The 22,655-nt window shown below is 41.9% G+C and overlaps 1 protein-coding gene across 5 annotated transcripts in view; it reads right to left on the reverse strand.

Moving 5' to 3' along the window:
• The window catches only part of esrrga (estrogen-related receptor gamma a), a 295,738-nt gene that overhangs the window by 105,886 nt on the left and 167,197 nt on the right, over window positions 1–22,655 (reverse strand). The window lies entirely within an intron of this gene.

Below are 22,655 nucleotides of genomic sequence, written 5' to 3' on the forward strand. Positions count from 1 at the left end.
TTTACCACAGGTTTATCACAATTATTTTGCCTGTAGTATTCTCAATAAAAGTCTTATGGAGTAGAATTAAATTCTCATACTATATATTGACTGAATATTTACAGTAGCCCCTTTTTGTGCCTTTCCATACAAAACCCATGAAGGTTTTTTTTATTCTTTTGATAGCTAAACTGTCTTTCCCAAAGCATTTTAAAGGCAAACACCATTCTATCTTGTAAAAATAGATGAAAATCTAAATACAGACTGCACCATATCCTAAACGCTGCTCTTAAAGGGCTCTCTTGTCATTTTTATCTTTTTTTAAATTTAAAGGACTATAATGGTTAATAAGTTTTACATATTGAGCCAGCTGCATTACTTACAATATTTTCCTAATTTTTCAAAGTGGTAGCTTTTTTTCTCTCTTGAAAATTTAGAATAAAACTGAGGGACTCGTGAGGGAAAATTTAACAGGGGAGCTTTTACGCCTTCATATTCAACTTGAAAACTAAGGATCCGTTAGAAGTATGGTGACAAATACTTCCCCTGTGCAAACACCAATATCTTTACTGTGTTGACATGAATTGCTTGCTACAGAGCAATACAACGATGTGGCTTGAAGCAATTGTAGAAAGGCAAACCGGCGTCAAAGCCATTGCAAGAACTGTTCTGAAATACAGCTCCTCCAATCATGGTCTCCTTCAAATGATGCGAGCTCCAACAGCTGGCTGTCTCTCTGCATTCCGTTAACCCAATGTAAACCCTTTTTATCGTCCAAAAGCAAAGCTGCCTCAGAATTGCATCTGATGTTAAATTAACCATTCTACAGGCGCAGTCGTGCTAGTAGTTGCTGTCTTGTAAGTATTTATTAAAGATTTGATAATCATTCAATAAAGTTGAAAATATTTGAACAAAGAAGAATTCTGCCTAATTACGGCATGGATGAGGACCAGATTCAGCTGAGTTTGCAGTTTCATTGTATTAAGATTCCAGAAATGAATTATCTGCATAATGTGCCACAGAATCAAAGATCAGGCACGGGTAATCTTGGCTACCAATTGACAAATTTGTCTCATTTAACACAACAAAAAAATGTACTTGGAAGCTAAACGTCTGCTCTTATATGTCTAGTTTTCATAATTTTTCATCTCATAATTTAAATTCAACTTATCCAACATTCAAGTCAAATGCAGCGAATTAATGATTCCCGTACCAGCCTCCCCGGACAGGCGCAGGAATGTGGTGACTAGGGGCTTTTCACAGTAACTTAATTGAAGCCTACTCGTGACAATAAGCGATTTTCATTTCATTTCATATACCTGTCGGTACTCACATACCAAAAAAATGTCATTCAAATGGCACTTGGAAACTATATTAGGTTGTCACTTTAGAAAGTCCTGGCATTGTATAGGTGGCAGTGAAAGCTTAGTCCTTTCCCAGAGTTTCAAAATCCAGATGCACACGCTCTCTCTCACACTACTTACAGTTCTTTAGATAAAACATCACATGGCTGCACCCAGATCTTTTGACTTTCAAATCACCCAGGAGAACATTTTAAATAGGAACAAGATGTTTATTCTATTTCCAACCCATCCCTTTAAAAAAAACTGTTGCACGTATTCAATGACAAAACATTTTTTTAATCCTTTCTGGTTACAAACAGGAGGCGCAACCATGCACCTAGCTCCATCAATCGCACATGACCAGCCCTTGATATTGTTATATGCTGTACTGACAGTACGTACCTACAATCTATTTCATCTCTGATGTGCTGCTTAGAAAAAATGTTATCATGTGCAATGGCCTGGATCATATGGTATTGACCAGCCCGACACATTTCATATTTATTTGTGTCGGATCCTGCTTTTTGGTGGGATTGTGTCAACTGACCACAGCACGTACCAACAGAACCTGCAAAATCTGCTTCAGCATAGACCCAGCCACTTTGCACTCGTCAAAGTGAGAATTCTGTATCCTTTCCGAACACAAACTTTACATTAACCCAATGTTTGGCAATAAGCACAGAGGAAAGCATAAGCAATCTGCTGTGTATTCGTATACAGAATACGTTTCTTCATAACGTCATTGTTCAATGCAGCTACAATGGAAGTCATGCAATGATCACAGCAATGCCTAACAACTAAAAATACCACACCTCCATGGGGAGGGGACTCACAAAGAATCTCAACAAACATGCAGACTTACAGAAACAATGCACTGTCAAAACTGGTCTTCCCATCATGCTGCATATCTTCCTGTCCCACTGACACGTCCCACTGATACAAGTGCCAATAGGCAAACCCCACTCTCCAAAAAAAATCTATGTCCATACAAGGAAAGAGATGGCATTTTCTGACACTTTTGTTGCTTGAATTATTATCAGTGAAATCTGATCTATCCAATTCTTCCACCTAACCAGGCAAAACACTTGTTTATAATGGGAAATAGATGGGAAATTGTATAAATATGTAACTGCACTTGTGTCATAGAGGTAATCTACAATGCAGAAGGAGGCTATTTGGCCCATCAAGTCTGCACCGATCCTCCGAAAGAGCGCCCTACCTAGACCCATTCCCCCGCCCTGTCCCCATAATCCCAGTTAATCATCACATCTTTAGACACTAAGGGACAATTTGGTATGGCCAATCCACCTAACCTGCACATCTTTAGACTGTTGGAGGAAACCGGAGCACCCGGAGGAAACCCACGCAGACATGGGAAGAATGTGCAAACTCCACGCAGATAGTCACCCAAGGTAGGAATTTAACCGAGGTCCCTTGAGCTGTGAGACAGCATGGCACATATGGTACGCAAGATATTTACTTTAAGTTAATTCAAATTAATAATGGCTGCTCAATTAATGGCCAACACGTCTCTCACTATAGGTATGCTGACCAATAGAGTACTGGTCCCTTTGAAAATATTAATTTTTCGTGCACTACTGTCATGCACTAATGATCTGTAAACTCAAAAACTTAATGTAGAGTGCAACATTAAATAAATGCAATAATGGCCCAATTTTTAAAAATGTATTCCAATGGATGTAAATGCCCTGATTTGATCTGCCTTTTAATTCTGGTGAAGTCATCTTGCCGTGTTATATGGGCTAAGGCATGTTCTTATGTGAACCACAAATAGAACATACAGTATTTAATACAATCCTGAAAAGTACTGCTTTAACAGTGCAATATTGTAAAATGGAACACAGTAACCAAGAAGTAGTGAAGCGATAAATATCGTACAGATGCCTAGTTACAATTAACAGAGCCTTTAATATCTCACAACTTTGCTGTCGAATAACTGACAAGTAAACTATCAACTCTTCAGCTTGTAAAGTGCTAGAAATAATCCAAATTCATTCATTTTGCGTCTGCTATTAAAAACACTGTTGAAAGTATGTAAGAAAATGAAGACCACAAAGATGAATTACACAGATCAATGTGACCCAGACAATTAATAAGCGCCTGGGTACATTCACCTGAAAAGTGAAAAGTGATGAAGTGAGTATGACTTGCGTTTGCCTAATTTTGTTCCTTCCCTTTTGTCTTCATGCGCATCCGAACAGCCGAAGACAGATTGTATTTTGAACAGCCACTTGCTGCCATCATCATCAGGAGTTTTAAGTATTTTGAGGATGGGAAATAACACAAAAAACGTAAACAATATTGACCTGATATCTAAAATAATGCTTTTGAAAAGTGCTTGCTGAGTGTTTTGTAACCAATGGATTAGAGGAATGTTTCTACTGATTACAGAATGTACCCAAAACATACTGTAGCTGGACCTCTGCATCACCTGCAATTTTAGGTTTAGATCCATTTTATGTGCAATGCCTGTGTTGCTATCAGAATTTTAAATCTAACTTCTGTATTTCTAATCTGGTGCGTTAATAAACTATAAATCGTGATCATATTTACCATCAATTAAGTCTCATTTGATGTGGGTAAATATTTCATGTCTCGCACAATAAAAAGTTGTGCTGGTTATTTTGGTCAGGAAGCTTCTGGATATTCTTTATTTTATTTGAGCAATAGCAAAAGACGCTCCAGAAATGTTGTGCCATTAAGCTGTGATCATTCTCTCTAACACTGGTCACTAAAATATCCTGCTATTCCGTTTCTGACAATAGAGGGCAGTGATGACTCTTATGCTTCCTTCCAGGGAGCACAATGAATATCCACAATGTTCTTTTAGTCTGCAACTACAGTCTTTACCAACATGCACTTATTTTCAGAAAGTGCAGGAAATAAAAGGACAACTGCATGCATCAGATACTGAGTTTACCCTCACAAGACACACTGTTGCCCAACTGATATGAACAACTGATAAAATATCTCCATGTGCATCAGGCAATGCAATTGTCACGTTGAAAAAAAGGTGGCAGGTCGCAGGCACCCTACCATTTTGATATGTTAATAGCTCTTTTTGGCCTGTGGGTGGTCTGCTTTTGATGCTATTAACAACTTCAGCACTAAATCAAGTGACGGGTATATTCAGGGGAATCGATTCAAAATCTTCACCCCATTTAAACCCTATGATAATATTCATATGATGGAATTATAATTTACATATGTTTAAGGAAAAAAAATAGCATGCAAGATTCTTTACTTTGGATTAATTTAGAAATACCTCCCTAAATCATGATTGCTTAACGCCCCTGCAACTACAGTACTACAGAAGACATGGAAAAGAAGGGATTTCAGTAATTTACTTGCTACAAGCAATTCAGTCTTATACAGCATGCTAATTCATTTTTAATATTTTCATAAAATAACGTGATTCTTCAAATTGAACCTCTAGTATTCGTAGGGTTAATGCAATGCACACCCAACACTGCATACATACGCACCATATCAGCACACAATACATCAACTTTATCTATGCATCATTTAGCCTTTTTAAGCTCGCAAAATGAATTGTGGTTTTCCATTTCATATCAGCTAATCATGAGGCATAGCTCTTTAACCACTACAATACATTTAATCCCGCACTCCATACACACTCCAAATAATGCATAGCATGCAGGTAATTAAAGATGTCAATTAATTAGGAATCAAGCAGAGCCCCACCACCTTGTCTCCCAGGCCACATTTCACAGATCATTTTATTTGCGTGTCCCTGATCTAAACGTTTGCAGCAGTTGAGGCTTTTGAAAGAGACATTACTTCTGACACATCATAGAAATATGTTTAAAATGAAAAGTGGAAGTGGTAGTTATGGTTTACGGAGCACAGTCATGCCTTGACGTTTCCTGACATCTCCCCTGCTACTTTTCCATGTGGTTTAATTTCACCATTAGCACTAGTAACAACAGAAATGAAAAGCGCTTGCACCTTACTTCACGACCTGAATTTTTTATATAGTATCGTAACAATAGATTAAGCTGCACATATATTTAATACAAACCTCAACAAAAGCGTGCAATTACCACAGAGACATGCTCGCAGATCGCCAACATCTTTTAATACCTTTATGATCACATTCAGAATGACTGTGGTGGGCTCACCCCCAGTGCCAACCCGATGTCTATAGCATTTACATACCACAGTTCTGAATCCTTGAAAGATCAAAATCAACACAATGATATTTCTCCTGTTAGTTATATTTGCATTAATAATGCACCCCCAATCCCATTTGAAACCAATGTTTCCACTTTCCTACCACCCATTCTATACCAGTACAAGTCAGGTACAAAGTGCTTTTTATTTCCAGGTGTATAAACCGTCGTAACAGCGTTTACAATTATAATGTTAATTCCAGAATGGAATGCATATCAGATCGAACCTGATGGATAAAATTTTTCCAGACAATTCAGAGAATGAAGGGGGACAGCAAAAGTATTTTTTCACTGAAACATTAGTGTCACCGAACTTGTGGTATTTTATCAGTTGCTTATATGTGTATTTTCTCCCTGGAGTTGGAGGTGGTGGGGGGGAGGGGGGGGGGGGGGGGGGGGGGGGGAGGTGTTGGGGAGGCGGTGGTAGAGAGGCAATGCCAGGAAGTCAAATAATAATTGGAATTGACCATCAAGCAATATAGTCTACATGATAAATTGGGTTTCCACATCATACCTCACGTTGAAGTCTAGGAACAATCTACTCACAACAAATTGTTTCATGGTCCTAACAAGAACCACAATGCACCTCCTGGCCAGCAGATATTGTGGGCTCACTTAAACAATTGGGTGCTATATTGTGAACCTGGCTGATTTTGAGAAAGTTAGAAATAACACTGCCAATAGACTGGTGACTGTTTAGTAATCTGCAGATTGGGAGGAGGGAAGGGTTGAGGGAATGCAAGGAGCCTCTAAATTCAGGGGAATTCAGCAGTCTGGGAGCCACCGGTGGAACTGCAAAATTTCTGCATAATTCAGAGTTTCCACAGAGCTTGCAGTGCCACCGTCCAAAACCTTAACTGGAGTGATGCTGGCGAGCGGGCTTGTTTAACCCCTATTATCTGAAAGCAGCTACACAGGGGACCACATACAGGAGAGCACACACACACACACACACACACACACAAAACCTGAGAAATCCTGATGCACTACAATATAGCACTTGCAAATAAATGTGGTCTACTGAGATATGGTCCTTCTAATCCTTATCTAAATTGCAATTAACACTTCACAGCTACAGATATCTGCGCAAAACCCAAGCTGTGTTCTGTTATTTTTTTGTTATTGGACGAAAATCAAATCAATCTTCAAATAGGATTGGAATGAAAGAGGCTGATCTCTAATTGCACGAACAGATAACAATTTCATACTTTCTGCCCAAGTACAGCCATCAGGCTGCAGGAGGAGCAAATAAAGAAATTAGCCAGGAAACAGTGCCACTGTATAACATTTCATTATATTCCCCATCATATGCCAGATAACACAGGGCAAATATTTGAAAAATAAACAAACAATCGTAATGTTCAAAGAAACGGAGCATTGTGTTTTATGTTCAGGTCTGCTTTCTTCAAATAATTTGTCACCCTTGATAGTCACAAAATGAAGTCATGAGGCTTCATAAGGGAGTGTTTATGAATTTCTTATCAAAATCTCATGTGGCGCCATCCCAATTATCAGGGAAGAACAATCATATTAGAAAACACATCGGCTGTTTAATGTAATTTGCAATTGTTAAAAAAACAAACAGACGTACAGTAATTCCATTGCAATTAATCTCCAATCTAAACATGGCAGCGCATAGAGAGAGAATAAAATACAGACTGTGTTAACTGATGCAGGCCTCTTAATCTACCATGACTGAATGCGCTTATCATCTCTGCTACACTTAGCTAAGTTATTTCTTTGTCCAAACATTAAGGGGAAAAAAAATCAATTCAGCTCAGGTTTTCCCACATCTTCATATCACTTCTCATCTGAACTCTATGGAGGTAGAATTTCAATTACCTTGGAGAACTCCCAGCGAGCCAGGATGAACACGGTCCTCCTGGTCACAGCCAGTAATTGTAGAGGGGTCTGCATCTTACATTTGATGATATGGCTTACAAAAATAGATATTCCAGTTATTTGATAAAGGTATAAAAGTCTTCTTGGGAACATTGCCACTATTTCTCTGCTCTGTCAAGCAGCACATGAACAACTAATTCTGTTACTTTGTAAATGTAATAATTAACATATTTACAATGCGCAAAAAATGCTGACTATAATTGTAGCTGCAACAAGGTTCCCGGGGGAGGATAAATGAACTTTGAATATTCACTATTTGGTTGAAAAAAATAATTAGCTTCCCATCTCATTCTCTTCTTTCCCATCAGATCACTCTTTTTAAAAGCACTCCCTTCAGCACAAAACATGGAAACAACATTGATGTCGCTTAAAAATCATTTCCAGGTCGTTAGTGAGGATATTAAGTAGCTTCCTGCCGATATGGAACAAACCGTATTGGCAGACACTGAGCACATTTTGCAGTAAGTTGTTAATAAGTTGGGGCATACTGTTGCTCTGTTGTTCAAGTCATAACTGGTTATACCCTGCTTGTGAGTTGTTCAGATCAGCTGCAAGATGGAAAGAATCCACTTTATATAGATTTAACCTCATGCCTCAACCAAGTTACAGCCCGACTAGCCAACAGCAGCTCCACAACTTAGCCATGGTAGTATACCACCGGCACTTTCTGGTAAAAGTGTTCCTTGGCTACCAAATATTTGCTACTGATTCAATTTTCATAATCATGAATATTCATATTGTAAGTATCAAACCCCCAAGATGGAAAAATTGGATGGAAAATTTTCAGACTGGAGACCAGTTACCAGCGGTGTACCACAGGGATCAGTGCTGGGTCCTCTGCTAATGTGATTTTTTTCAATGACTTGGAGGAGGGGGCTGATGGCTGGGTCAGTAAATTTGCTGATGACACCAAGATTGGTGGAGTAGTGGATGAGGTGGAGGGCTGTTGTAGGCTGCAAAGAGACATTGATACGATGCAGAGCTGGGCCAAAAAATGGCAGATGGAGTTTAACCCCAATAAGTGCGAGGTGATTCATTTTGGTAGAAAAAATTTGAATGTGGATTACAGGGTCAACGGCAGGGTTCTGAGGAATTTGGAGGAACAGAACGATTTTGGGGTTCATATAACACAGATCTCTGAAGGTTGCCACTCAAGTGGATAGAGCCGTGAAGAAGGCCTATAGTGTGTTAGCATTTATTAACACGGGGCTTGAGTTTAAGAGCCACGGGGTTATGCTGCAACTGTACATGACCCTGGTGAGACCACATTTGGAGTATTGTGTGCAGTTCTGGTCACCGCACTATAGGAAGGATGTGGAAGCATTGGAAATGGTGCAAAGGAGATTTACCACGATGCTGCCTGGTTTGCAGGTCTTATGATGAAAGCTTGAGGGAGCTAAGGCTTTTCTTTTTGGAGCGGAGGAGGATGAGAGGCGACTTAATAGAGGTTTATAAGATGATGAGGGGGATAGATAGAGTGGACGTTCAGAGACTATTTCCTTGGGTGGATGTAGCTGTTACAAGGGGCATAAATATAAGATTCAGGGTTGGAGATATAGAAGGGATGTTCGAGGTAGGTTCTTTACTCAGAGAGTGGTTAGGGTGTGGAATGGACTGCCAGCTGTGATAGTGGAGTCGGACACTTAGGAACTTTCAAGCGGTTATTAGATAGGCACATCGAGCACACCAGAATGACAGGGATTGGGATAGCTTGGTCTTGGTTTCGGACAATGCTCGGCACAACATCGAGGGCCGAAGGGCCTGTTCTGTGCTGTACTGTTCTATGGTGTTTGCAGACCTCAACGAGTTAAGCAGCATCAGTTCCAGAATGTCAGAGGTGAACCTGTAGCATTGTTGGTCCACATCCTTGTTTGGATGAGCATCAATTAAACCAGAAGTGACACTGGGTTTGAGACTGTTCTAAGTTTACTCTTCTATTTGTTTTTGCAATGTGATCCTAAAGTTAGGTGTTGGTTGAATTGGACGTTCTGAATTCTAATATTAATAATAATCTTTATTGCCACAAGTAGGCTAACATTGCAATGATGTTACTGTGAAAAGCCCCTAGTTGCCACATTCCGGCGTCTGTTCGGGTACACAGAGGGAGAATTTAGAATGTCCAAAATACCTAACAGTACATCTTTCAGGACTAGTGGTAGGAAACCGGAGCAAACCCACGCAGACATGAGGAGAAGCTGCAGACGGCGAACAGATAGTGACCCAGCCAGGAATTGAACCAGGGACCCTGGCACTGTGAAGCCACAGTGCCAACCACTGTGCTACCATGCTGCCCTCTGTGATCTCCCTCTGTGTTCCCGAACAGGCGCCGGAATGTGTCGACGAGGGGCTTTTCACAGTAAATTCATTGCAGTGTTAATGCAAGCCTACTTGTAACAATAAAGATGATTAGAATTAAAGTACCAAAGTCAGTCCTAAAGTGCCATTTTCACTTCCATTCTTTTATAAATATTAGTTTAAATGTCCTAAAGTATTCAATACATTCATGAAGAACTTCACACTTTCTATTTTTAAAATACACACAACAGGAGATAATTAATGAACAGCACTAATCTTGAGCAAATCGTTAAGTATGCAAAAAGCATATCGCCTTTAATATCGTGAAAAGAAAATTGCACAATACTCATAACAAATTGGAGAAGATGTTCCAAATCAATCTATGGTTTTAGTTACAGTGATTTGATACAAAGGCATCATACTGCCATCCACTGGGATTACGTGTCTCCTCTTTGCTGTTATATATTGTGGGCTGAAATCTATGATGGTGCACATTTTGTGCAATTTTAACTTGAAATTCAGAAATTATAGAAATAAACTGAAACCCAATCAACATTCTCCAATTGTGCGTCGCAATCTGATTAATACATCATTTCAGAGCATCAAACCCACTCACTAAGGATAGTATTTCAAACTGATTTATTCTTTTTTTTCTTTATAGAAAGGTCTCATCAAATGTCAGTATACACTAGCTGTGACTTAAAAACCTCAAGACACAAACACGCTAAACCCTTTCTCGCTTCTGGTCGACAGAAAGTGTGAACTGCCCTATCGTTAACGCCATGAATATGTTAGCAAGTGAATAGCCTTGACCCTGGAGTTAATCCTTTAATCCCTTTGCATCTGTTTGCAACATTTCTGCAACCTTCTTTTATGACAACTTATTTTTTTTACATTGTTAACAGTGAACCGGGTCTTACGTTTTTAGTTTGTTTTATAGAATTCATTTAATGTCACATTCCACTTAACATGTTACCAGCAAATCTTGTGTAACACAATAACTACAATACTTGCTGTCAATCCAATACTGCTGCGTTCAAATAGCAACAAGGCACACAAACAGACGCTAAGGATGAAATGTCTAAAAGCAGTAGCAGTAATGGGTTAATTACAATAACTCTTCCCTATCTTTCCACAATAAAGGGTTGCTTTATCCTGCCAGTTTGAAACTGCCAGATTTATGGAAGCACTTTATGATGATTTATTCATCCTATGTTGCACTTTCAGTCTCAAAATATATTTATAATTCAGATTGAAAATACATATACTGTAGAATAAATAATATCACAATACATTTACTATCTAATAAAATTTCTGTTTTGTGGGATAAAGAGAAATAGAAAAACTACTAGGTTAGTGAAAATGGCAAGTATTTATTCCAAAGTAACAAGATCCCTTTGCTGGAAGCTGAATTCTGCACTACACTCTGGTTTGAAGGTTAGAAAGATGAAATAATTCAAATGGTCTCAAGAAAAACATTGAAAGAAACAGTCCCTGAACTATTTTTTTCCCATTTTACACCAGTTAAAATATTTGTGCAGCACTTTCAAACATGTCACAACAAATCTAACTATGTTGAGAAATGTCCGATTAACTTAATTCTTTCAAAATTACACACAAACACTGCAATTGTATCAGAATGTAATCAGCTTCTGGCACTAGCGCATATAAATAGTACGCACAAGGAGGATTACACTTTGGAAGGAGGAGAAATAAGATGCCGAGAACAAAGATTTAGTGCTAAGGGAGCGATTGATGAGTTGCATCAATAGTTGGGAAGTGAATTGAAAGATAGTTTATACTCATAGTTTAAATTTTTATACAGAATATATATGTGAAGACTATTATTTAGACTGTGCGTGTCCTTTTCGTAAGTGTTTTAAACATGATGACTGATAGTCCTTTGGTTTTCTTAACGTTACGTCCTCTATTTCACCAATGTTAAAGTAAATTCAATCTTGATATAAAGTATCTACAAAAAAAGCTTAGGCGCAGATTGTTCCCACCACAAAAAGGCTCTCCAGCATGGTGAAAATGGCAGAGGTAGCCAAAGATCTTGAGTCCAGCCATCCCCCAAAACACGGCACTTCCCATTTTGGAGGGGGTGAGCATGGGCTGGGGTGTGTTCCCCATATTCATGGTTTGCGGAGCCAGTTGGCCATTTAAATCAACAGCTGCCTTCCCTGAAGTAGGATTTTAGACCTCGTAAGAGCAGGCCTGAACTTTGTGGATTTGTTTGGATCGTCAGGGTGCCCCTTGGGAGAGATAAGGTACCTCTTTAGATCTGGCCCGGGGACATCTTTGGGGGAGGTGAGGTGCCCTTTGGAATTGTTAAAAGTCAACATAAATGTGTGTTCAAAGAGCATAAATTTATTAGATCATTGGAATTGTCAACAGACATTCCAAAATTAACTGTCAAAACTGTCAGAAGCACCAGTCAAAGGGATTGATTTATGGGAGCTGTCCAGCTTGTCAAACCATTGAAAATTCCTGCTCTTTAAATCTGTATAAAACAACATCAGGAGCTTAAAAAATGATTGCTTGCTATTTCACCCTGTCCACTGAAATAAGCTTCCATTAATGGATTAGTGCTGCATGACTAATTTCACCACCATCCATTATCACAATAGGGTGCATGCCATTTCAATTTGATTGACAGTTACCAACGGTTATTGACTCTTTGTTATGGGACTATAAATTTCAATGTTGTTGTTATAAGGGATTGTGCACTTGAATGAAAAGTTTGTTGTCATAAGCTTCAAGTTATTTATATGCAGGTATTATATAGTAAATGGGTTTCAATAAATGAGAGTTTTTAAAAAATATAATGAAGTTTACAATGGACATTTAGAAGTTTACTTTATAGTAGAGTTGGGTTTGTTTATTGTTATGCTGATTTAGTGTTTATGCAAAAAACTTGAAAAAGGTGAATAAAAATACTTTTAAAAATGTTATCGAGTACAAAATAAAAATCAATTTTTAGGTCACATTAATATAGTCACTGATATTCTAACTGGTTTCAAATGGCTACTTATTTCAGCCTGTGTTTCCTTCATCGGTCCCGTATCCATTATTACATATTCACAGGAGTCAGTGCCTATCAGTGCAAATCTTGTAAGGAGACATTAACTACTGAAAACAGCCAACCATTTCCCAACTGTACTTCTTCAAGCCAGAAAATCTAAATAATGTGCAAAATTAATTCTGGAGATCCACCAATGAACTTCAACTTTCAGCACTTAACAACAGAGCTGTAATTGTGAACATTTAAAAATATGCTCGAGAAATGTTATAATATATTATTCACACATGTATATAGCACTGACATTTCTCACTTATTAATATGGTTCAGTTTATTAAGTTTAAGGTAGTCATTTATAGATCAATGTGACTTATACCATGTACTTAGTAGCGTCGCAACCTGTCAACTAGATTCTAAATAGCAAGTGCGTGCACAGATACCTTTGAGAAGACTCGGTCTCATGATACCTTTTGAACTTTGAGCCCTAGATTTAACAGAATGAAAGTCTCCTGTTTTAGATGGCTGTACACTAAGTATTTTTTAAAAATTAAGAGTACCCAATTACTTTTCTTTCCAATTAAGGAGCAATTTAGCTTGGCCAATCCACCTAATCTGCACATTTTTGAGTTGTGGGGGATGAAACCCACACAGACACGGGGAGAATGTGCAATCTCCAAACAGACAGTGACTTGGAGCCAGGATCGAACCCAGGTCCTCAGTGCAGTAAGCAGCAATGCTAACCATTGCGCCATCATGCCGTCCTGTAAGTAAAGAGACAGTTTGAATACATTTCCTGGTATCCACAAGTCAACAGCCAAAATTGCACATAATTCAGCATAAATTGCCACAACTACCAGCTGAGATAACGCATGGCTGGGAGTGAAAAGGAAAAAAATCACACATACTGATGAAGATGAATTTTCGAAGAATGGGTGAGGTTAAGGCAAATTGCTCACCTCAAAGTGAATAGACTGTTATTCAGCATCTGACCCCATATTTTCATGTCAGGAGGTGGGACTAACTCTGCCGTCGCAATCCCACCACTGTCACAGGCTGCCGCAAAATGCAGTTTTCCCAGATTAAGGCCCCATTTTGTGCCAGAGACAGCCTGACAGCAGGCCTGCCTGGAATGACTCATCTCAATAGTAAGGATAAAATATTTGGAGTGCACACATAATCAGTCTATACAGACGGCCTAGGACTAAAGCTTTAAAAGAGAAGGATGGAAGAAATGAAATGAAAATCGCTTATTGTCACGAGTAGGCTTCAGTGAAGTTACTGTGAAAAGCCCCTAGTCGCCACATTCCGGCGCCTGTTCGGGGAGGCTTGTAAGGGAATTGAACCGTGCTTCTGGCCTGCCTTGGTCTGCTTTAAAAGCCAGCGATTTAACCCAGTGTGCTAAACCAGCCCCTCGTAGTGATAGAAACTGTTATGGGCTATGCTCAACATTTTACTGTAATGTGAGCACAAAATATTCTACTTAGCAGTTGGATGGCCGGCACCCAATCTGCGTTGGGTTGGGTCCACTGCAAGATGAGTAGAACCCATATTTTAGGAGACTCAAGCTTGTACCGAGTACAGGCTGGCATTTTCAGCTGTCACTTAATTCGAGAATGTCATGTACTCAGAGTAGCTGGTTTCTGCCAGGTAATTTTGTGTGGCTGAACAGGCCAATTCACAGCCCATAGATCATTGAGTACAAGGAGCAGGATGTCCCCGCGAGGTAGTAGATTTGGAATGCTAGATTTGCTTCAGTTTTTTTCCAGCTCTTTCGCCACTTTGTCCCATCATTAAAAGGTTGTGGGTCAAAATGTGATGCAGCTTGGACAAGTAGTCACCATTCTGGCCGATTGATAGCAATTCAAGGGGGGGGGGGGTTTCAGTGTGTCTTTTTGGTGTTTCTTTGTCCTCCCCCAGCATCTTGGCCATTTGAAAGTTGAGAAACCGGACTTAGCAGGGACATTCATTTTGGCCACACTGTCCAGTCGACAAGGTTAATTTTGCAGGATATTTGCCTGAATGCTTATGGAACTGGCCCCAAGAAGGACTAGCATTTGTTCGACAGTCCCGCCCATTGAATCCTAAGGATGCAGTTGAGACATCGCAAATGGAATTTCTCTAGCGCTCTTATATGTCACTGAAATACAGTCAAGGTGTTACTGCAGCAGTTCAGGACTGTGCTGATGAGAACTGCTTTGTACAATATGACTTCTGTTGACTTGGGAAGGGCTTTGCTGTCAAACACTGACTGCTTTAGTTCGTAGCTGGCACAGCTAATGAGTGTTGGATCTCTTGGTCAAAGGTGTCTTTTGGCAGGGATGGCTCGCAAAGTATGAGACGTGCTCAACATATTCCAGAGTCTCTCTTTCAACATATATGAGAGGTGGTGTATTTAGCTGACCAGGTGTGCGTCGATATATAAGTTTTGCTTTGGTGACATTCAGGGACATGCCGAGTAGAATTGAAGCATTGAAGAGGAACTGGCTTTATTTAATCCAACCTCAAAAAGTATGTCAATTCGAGGGCTGCCATAAATTAAGTCACCCCTTTGACAAACTGGTCCAATGTTTTAACCTATTAGGATTCGTTAGTAACCTTAATGACCGCCGACCAAATATATGTGTTCGAAATTTGTTTTTCACCTTTCTACGGAGGCAGTAGGAGCAACTTTCCCATCTGCCACTTCTCTCCACTTCCCCCAACCATAGCTCACTTCAAACCCCTGCAGGGCTGTTGGTGCAAAATTGGCCTCCCACAATGAGATTGTTGCCCTGTGGTAGTGCAACTGCAAGTATACAGAATAGGTGGAAGACCAATTTCTGTGCATCCTCAGATCTTTCAGTTTGGGTCACGTTGGGTCCACCACACCAAGTCTGTGCATCACAACTAATATTTACCCATGACGTCCAACTAGAAAACAGTGATGACTGCTTACTGATATTGGAGGCCCACGGTCTGCCTACGGCAATTGAAAAGGTTTCTCATGTGGAAAATAAACGTACCTTGAGGGCACAATAGATTACATCGGCTGCAAATCGTTGGCTGCATTTGGTAAATGATTCCCTTTGGTTTATGGAAGTGACCACAAGTGTGCAGTAATGCTCTGACTCTTCAGCACTTCTTGTAATCTTATCGTCAATAGCCTCTCAAACTGCAGCCAATATGTGTAACGTCAGTAAAGATTTAGGCTGGGCCAAAGAAAATTTAAACATGTTTAGAAAGTGCACAAAGCACTTGAAACATAGCAGGAATCAAGCATTCCTTCATTTGTCATTAATGTTTAACCCGATGGGTCATATGTCAAAAAGAGAATTATGTCATCCCATCCCAAACTTTGACTTTAAGTAAATTGCAACATTCAATTATTTCTGAGTTCATTAGTTAACTCTCGGTTGCCAATTGAATGGAACAGAATATTCCCTCTATAGTTTATTTTTAAGTATAAATACTCCAAACAATTTGCTATTTCAAAGCAGGAGCTACTTGATCAAACGTTAAATTATTTGTATAACCAATAGGGTTTTTCTAGATCAGTACTCCCAGAGAAAGACTTGCAATTCCAGAGAAAGAAAGGGAGCTTAGCGCTAAAAGGGGGGAATGTAGCCTGTGTAGAATGTGTAAAGATGAGTTAAGCCAGAGGTGCCCACAACCTCGAACATGGTAGAACGGCCCTTCGGGAACTCACTTCCAGTCGGCAGCACTTTCTGCGTACCACACGGTACATGCACAATGTGTGTTTTCTTTATATGCTTAAAAAAGGTAAAACTTTACATGATGGGGCGGTAGGTGGCACAGTGGTTACCATTGCTGCCTCACAGTGCCAGGGACCCAGGTTCAATTCCTGCCTTGGGTGACTGTGTGGAGTTTGTACCTTATCTCCGTGTCTGCATTGGTTTCCTCTGGGTGCTCTGATTTCTTCCCACAATGCAAAGATGTGTGGGTTAGGTGGATTGGTCATACTAAATGCCCCTTAATGTCTATGGATGTGGAGGTTAGGTGATAGGATTACGGGGATAGGGCGAGGTGGACACTCGTAAATAGGCAGAGTGCTCATTCGAAGGGTGGGTGCTGACTCCATGGGCCGAATGGCCTCCTTCTGCACTGTAGGGATTCTATGATACAATAGAAACTAAATTAATGACTCACTACTTTGCCCAAGCTGATGTAATATAACTCCTACTTACCCACTGCTGACTGCAATACAAATTGCCTTTTCTGCAGTATTGTAAGATTTTATCCTTAGATTTCAACCCAATTCCTTGTGGATAAGGATCAACAGCACAAAACCATCCTCACTTGTTTGCATTCATGTTAAAAATAAAAAACATCTTGTATCCAAAAAAATGTAATCAAAACCACCATAGTTCCTGAGTGCCATAGGCTGCTCTCTCTTTTTGAGGCAGAGCTGACTGGTGGTCATTTAACCTGAGGGTCACCACACCTCGAGCGAGGGGCAAGGTTGAGGAGGCGGGCTTTCATGGATAACGTCAGCCAGGAATTGAACCCATGCTGTTGGCATTGCTCACCATCACAAACCAACCACAGCCCCCCCAAAGAATAAATGCTGACTGAATATTACACATCAAACCGTTGCTAATTAAGGTACAGACAGCAATGCTAGTAATCCAAAGGCCTGGAGTAATGATTTGGAGGACAAGAGTTTAAAACCCAACATGCAGTTGGAGAATTTAAAGTCAATTAATTAAACTAGGTTAAAATTCTGGAACCGTTGACCACAAAAGTGCCAGCTGGTTGTAAAAACTCACAGGCCGCGCTGGTAGATTGTCTGAGGATGACTGTTGAAAAGGTGGATCTCAGTCATTAAAGTCTGGGCACTTCTGAGTTAAGGAGATCACTTCAGTTAACAGAACAGCTCCAATTGTTTCCCTTCCTAGGTCAAGCTGCTGACATGGTTTTGCCACAATTGCTCAAACTAAGTTAGGAAAAAATAGACAACAACACAACTTTGAGAAAACAAACACAAACCTTGATGGGTTGAGAGTAAGACTCCAATTTATTTTTTATTGTGCATTGCACTACATATAGAAAGGATGCTGCATAAATGGGCGCAAGCAGTTCCAATGGCCCAGAATTAAATGTCTAAGTGCAGAATATCAAGTTGCAGGTTTAGCAGCAAGTTAGAAAATTCAGAATAGTTCTGATTCGAAGCCTATTTGTTGCAACTCGGCTTGTAATACTAAATAGGCATTTATCTGTACACCACAGGACTTACTTGCGTCACATAACAATATGCATCGAATGGGCCAATGTAGCAGTTTGAATGTAGCAGAATGAAGCAGTTTGGCAACACACTGACTGCCGTATTAAGAATGAGAACACTCTGGAAAAAGATCAAGCAGATCCAAAGTAGCCCTAATTCCCCAGAACAATAAAGATTATTGCATTTGATGCTTTCTCAATGAAAACAACACTCAAATTCTAAATTTCTCTGTTAATCCCACTGAAAGGTTGTCAATTCATCACTTGCAACTGAACAATGCAAAGCACTCAAGCAGTTACCCACGACCCACCCACTGAATAAGTGTTCTCCAAGAAAATACCATTAAAGTTTCTTGCTTGGTGTTCCAGCTCGAACTTTGTATGCTTCAAATCACTTGTAGAGGTCTACTTCATGCAAAGAAGCATGGAGAGGGTCCCACATTGCAGCCAAAGAAAGCAGTTTGTGAAAAGACTTTTGAACAATAATCATATTTAAAAGTATTGCAGTAAATCGATATTCCAAATATTACTAAACTTCACAACGTTGAATTTTTCATGAAATTCAACATCAGTACAAAGACTCTGTTATGATTCTTTCAATAACTTTCTCCTAATTACAGCAAGCATTATCGTTACATATAATGCAGTATTGTTAAATGCTCAGATCAAAAGAAATAACTTGCATTAATATCAAAAACAAATCTCTCTGGAAAATAAGAGGCTAGAGAGTACAAGTTCTTCCAGAAAATTTGGGATCCAGCACTGAAATAAGCACTCTTAATTGGAATTGTCACTGTTGACAAGTCGCTGCGTAGGTGAGTACTTTCATTTTGTAACTGGCAGTTTTTTAAATGGGTCTTTCTGTCATTTTAGCTCATTCCGTCCTGAAGGTGCTGATTCATACCAAGCCACAAGCTACCCTGCGGTATCTCAAACAAGTGCCTTTCTCTGCATGCAAAGTAGGCCAACAATTGCCACTAAGCCATTCCTTCATGCTTGGCATCACAACCACGTCCAATCTTGTCCTCACCCACCATTCAAAAATGTGAACTTTGCAGTTATCAGATCAAGAACTGGTACTCTGCAAGACTGTTCTGTTTTTACTGGGTCTTCAGAGTCACTGGGTTTTCATGAGTCCCACAGTTTTACATTTGGCTTTCAACTGGCCATGCAACACCAGCCCTGAGGCAGCACAGCATCACAAACACAAGTTAACAGCTTCTGCTGAATAGTGCATGTCTTCACTGAGCTATTGAGGGCAAGAAGAGACGGTCCTTAATTTTGTGTGCTTTTAATTCCTAGTTATAAAATAAATCTGATGCACTATCGATTACCACAAAGATGAGAGTAGTGGAAAAATCAAGGCTTTATTGAGCAAGGTTGTTGTGCCTCCTGTAGCTGGAACCAGAATGACTGCAGCACCGGCGAGCACAGACATTTATACGCCGCTTACTGGGCGGAGCCAGCAGTCAGGGATTTACCCATGTACCTCTAGTATATGTGACTTATCGTAATACATATAATACAGCTAGTGGTGACTACCACAAAATCTAAGCAATTTTGTTTACAATTAATTGCAGTCATAGTCAGATTGCCACTCCGCTCCTGTTTACTTCCCCTGGAGGCAGCCGTACCTTTCTCGCCCGACAATGCGACTCAGGCCCAGTGAGGAAAGTGCAGTGCAGCTGCCCAGGAATCCTCTCAGTTGAGGGCAGTGGAGCCGAGGGAAATGGGGCCACCTCCCCCCCTTTGTTGTGGCACCAGCTGCCGTAAAGCAGGTAAGTTTAAAGGTCTAGCCACTTTGAGAAGCCAGGGAGAAGGCAAGTGTGTAAGGTAAGTGGGAGGTGGGTCGGGAAGTGGTCAGTTGGTCAGTGGGCGAGGCGGGGGGAATCGGGTGGTCAATGGGAGATGTCATGTTCTATAAGCAGGTGGGTGGCAGGTGTGGGGGTGCTGTCGGAGGTCAGGAAGGTAGTCGGGTCAGGTGGGGAGGGTAGTCAGGAGTGTAGTTGGGGGACTTCCGGTGGCAGCAATGAATGAGTGAGCCGCACATTCGGGAGCTCTCACTCCGGCAGGATTTGAGGACCTGGTTCCCCGGTTTTGCGGGACTGTGGAGCGCTGAAAGGACGGCCACGGAGGTGCTGAGGAGCGAGCAGAGCTGTATGGAACCGCGGGAGAGCAGAAAGCAGCAAAAATGGGAGAGGAAGGGACAAAGGCAAGGTGCTGGGGAAGCTGACCCGGGAGCAAAGATGCCAGACCTACGGACCTCGGACCCGGCGATCCAGCAAACGCTGGAAAACATGCTGCAGGTGATTAAAAGCAGTTTTGAGTTGAAGCGGGATAACTTGGACCCACTGCAGAAGGCAGTGGATCATTTGAACCAGAGACTGGATGCCCAGGATGAAAAAGTTAAGGAGCTGGGAGAGGCGGTGAAGGAGCTGGCGGATGCGCAGACGATTGCTGCGCTAGAAGTCGATGGGTTGAAGGAGAGACAGGGAAGACTGCTGGACAGAGTAGAGGAGCTGGAAAATAGAGCCCCTGAACAAAATCTGAGGATCATCAGCCTCCCGGAGGGGGGCTGAAGGAGCCGATGCCACAGCGTTTGTGGCGGACCTGTTGATGCAGCTGACGGGGGCTGAAGCCTTTCCGCGACCGCCGGAGCTTGAGGGGACACACAGAATGCAGGCGAGACAGATGCGTCCGGGGGGTTTATCCCCCCCCCCCCCCTCCCCCCCCCCACCCCCTCCCCTCCGATGGTGATTAGGTTCCACAGGTTTGTGGAGAAGGAACGGGTGCTGCAGTGGGCAAAGAGCGCTAAGAGCAGCATGTGGAATAACAGTGTTCTTCGCATTTACCAGGACCTATGCCAGGAGGTGGCCAGGCGGCGAGCAGCCTTTAAACAAGTTAAGGAGGTGTTATTCAAAAAGCACATGAAGTTTGGTCTGATCTTCCGGCCCGCCTTTGGGTTATGCGTCAGGGCCAACACCACTACTTCTCCAAGCCCGAAGAAGCGATGGGCTTCGCAAGGGATCAGGGGCTGGTCTCGAAAAAAGGACCCACGGACCCAAGTTAGGGTCCGCGAATTACCGTTTGAGGGGATGCCTACTGTGCCTGGACTGCTGGTGAACGATAGGGGGGAGGTTTCAGCAGTGACCCTGTGGGAGGCACTGAAGGCAGTAGTGAGGGGGGAGCTGATCTCAATTCGGGCTCACAGGGTCAGGGCGGACAGAGCAGAAATGGACAGATTGGTTAGGGAGATTTACCGGATAGACGAGGAGCATGCGGGGTCCCCGGGGGAGGACATACTCAGGGAGAGACGGAGATTGCAGGCGAAACTGGGGGTGCTATCCACGAGTAGGGTCATGGAACAACTTAGGAAGGCAAGGGGAGTGGTGTATGAGCATGGGAGAAGGCCAGCAGATTGCTAGCGCAGCAACTCAGGAAGAGAGAGGCGGCCAGGAAATAAGTAGAGTGGTTGATGGGGAGGGGAGCAGAGTGGAGGACCCGGCATGACTGAATAAGGTATTTTGTGACTTCTATAGTAAGCTGTACACTTCAGAACTCCCGGAAGAGCCAGAGGAGATGAAAAGGTTCCTGGACGGACTAACCTTCCCAAAAGTAGGCGGGGGAATAGTGGATGGGCTGGGTGCCCCGATTAGAGTGGAGGAGGTATTGGGGGGCCTAAAGGCCATGCAGTTGGGGAAAGCCCCTGGGCCGGATGGATAACCAGTAGAGCTTCACAAGACGTTCTCGGAGATAATGGGACCGGTCCTGACTAGGGTTTTCAATGAGGCAAGGGACAGAGGGACCCTGCCGCCGACAATGACACAAGCCACCATCTCGCTGATATTGAAGCGGGACAAGGACCCGGAATCCTGCGGGTCATACAGGCCAATCTCCCTGATCAATTTGTATGCCAAGCTCCTGGCAAAGGTCTTGACGATTAGAATTGAGGACTGCGTACCGGAGGTGATTGGGGACGATCAGACAGGGTTTGTGAAAGGCAGGCAACTGACAGCTAATTTGAGAAGATTGCTTAATGTGATCATGATGCCCCCGACGGGCAAGGAGGTGGAGGTAGTGGTGGCAATGGACGCTGAGAAGGCCTTCGACCAGGTGGAGTGGGGCTATTTGTGGGAGGTGCTTGGACGGTTTGGGTTCGGGGAGGGACTGGTTAATTGGTTCAGACTATTGTACCAGGCCCCAAAAGCTAGCGTTAGGACGAACAGGATAATGTCAGATTATTTTAGACTACATCGCGGGACCAGACAGGGATGCCCACTCTCCCCTTTGCTGCAAAGGGGTGGAAGGGAATGACTGGGGGTGGGGGTGGGGGGTTGGGGGGTGAAACACAGGGTCTCCCTCTATGCGGACGGCCTGCTCCTGTACATGTCGGACCCACAGGCCGGGATGGAAAATATACTGGAAACATTGAGGAAGTTCGGCCGGTTCTCAGGGTACAAATTAAATATGGCCAAGAGTGAGATGTTTGTGGTGCAGGCAAGGGGCCAGGAGAATAGACTAAAGGAGCTGCAATTTAGGCTGGTTGAGGAAAGTTTACAGGTGGCATGCGACTGGGGCAGGTTGCATAAGTTAAATTTGACTAGAGTGGTGGAATAAATTAAGAGGGAGTTTCGGAGATGGGATGCACTCCCGCTGTTACTGGCGGGGAGGGTGCAGACT

The sequence above is a fragment of the Scyliorhinus canicula genome, chromosome 1, assembly GCF_902713615.1.
Source record: "Scyliorhinus canicula chromosome 1, sScyCan1.1, whole genome shotgun sequence".
NCBI lineage: Eukaryota > Metazoa > Chordata > Chondrichthyes > Carcharhiniformes > Scyliorhinidae > Scyliorhinus > Scyliorhinus canicula.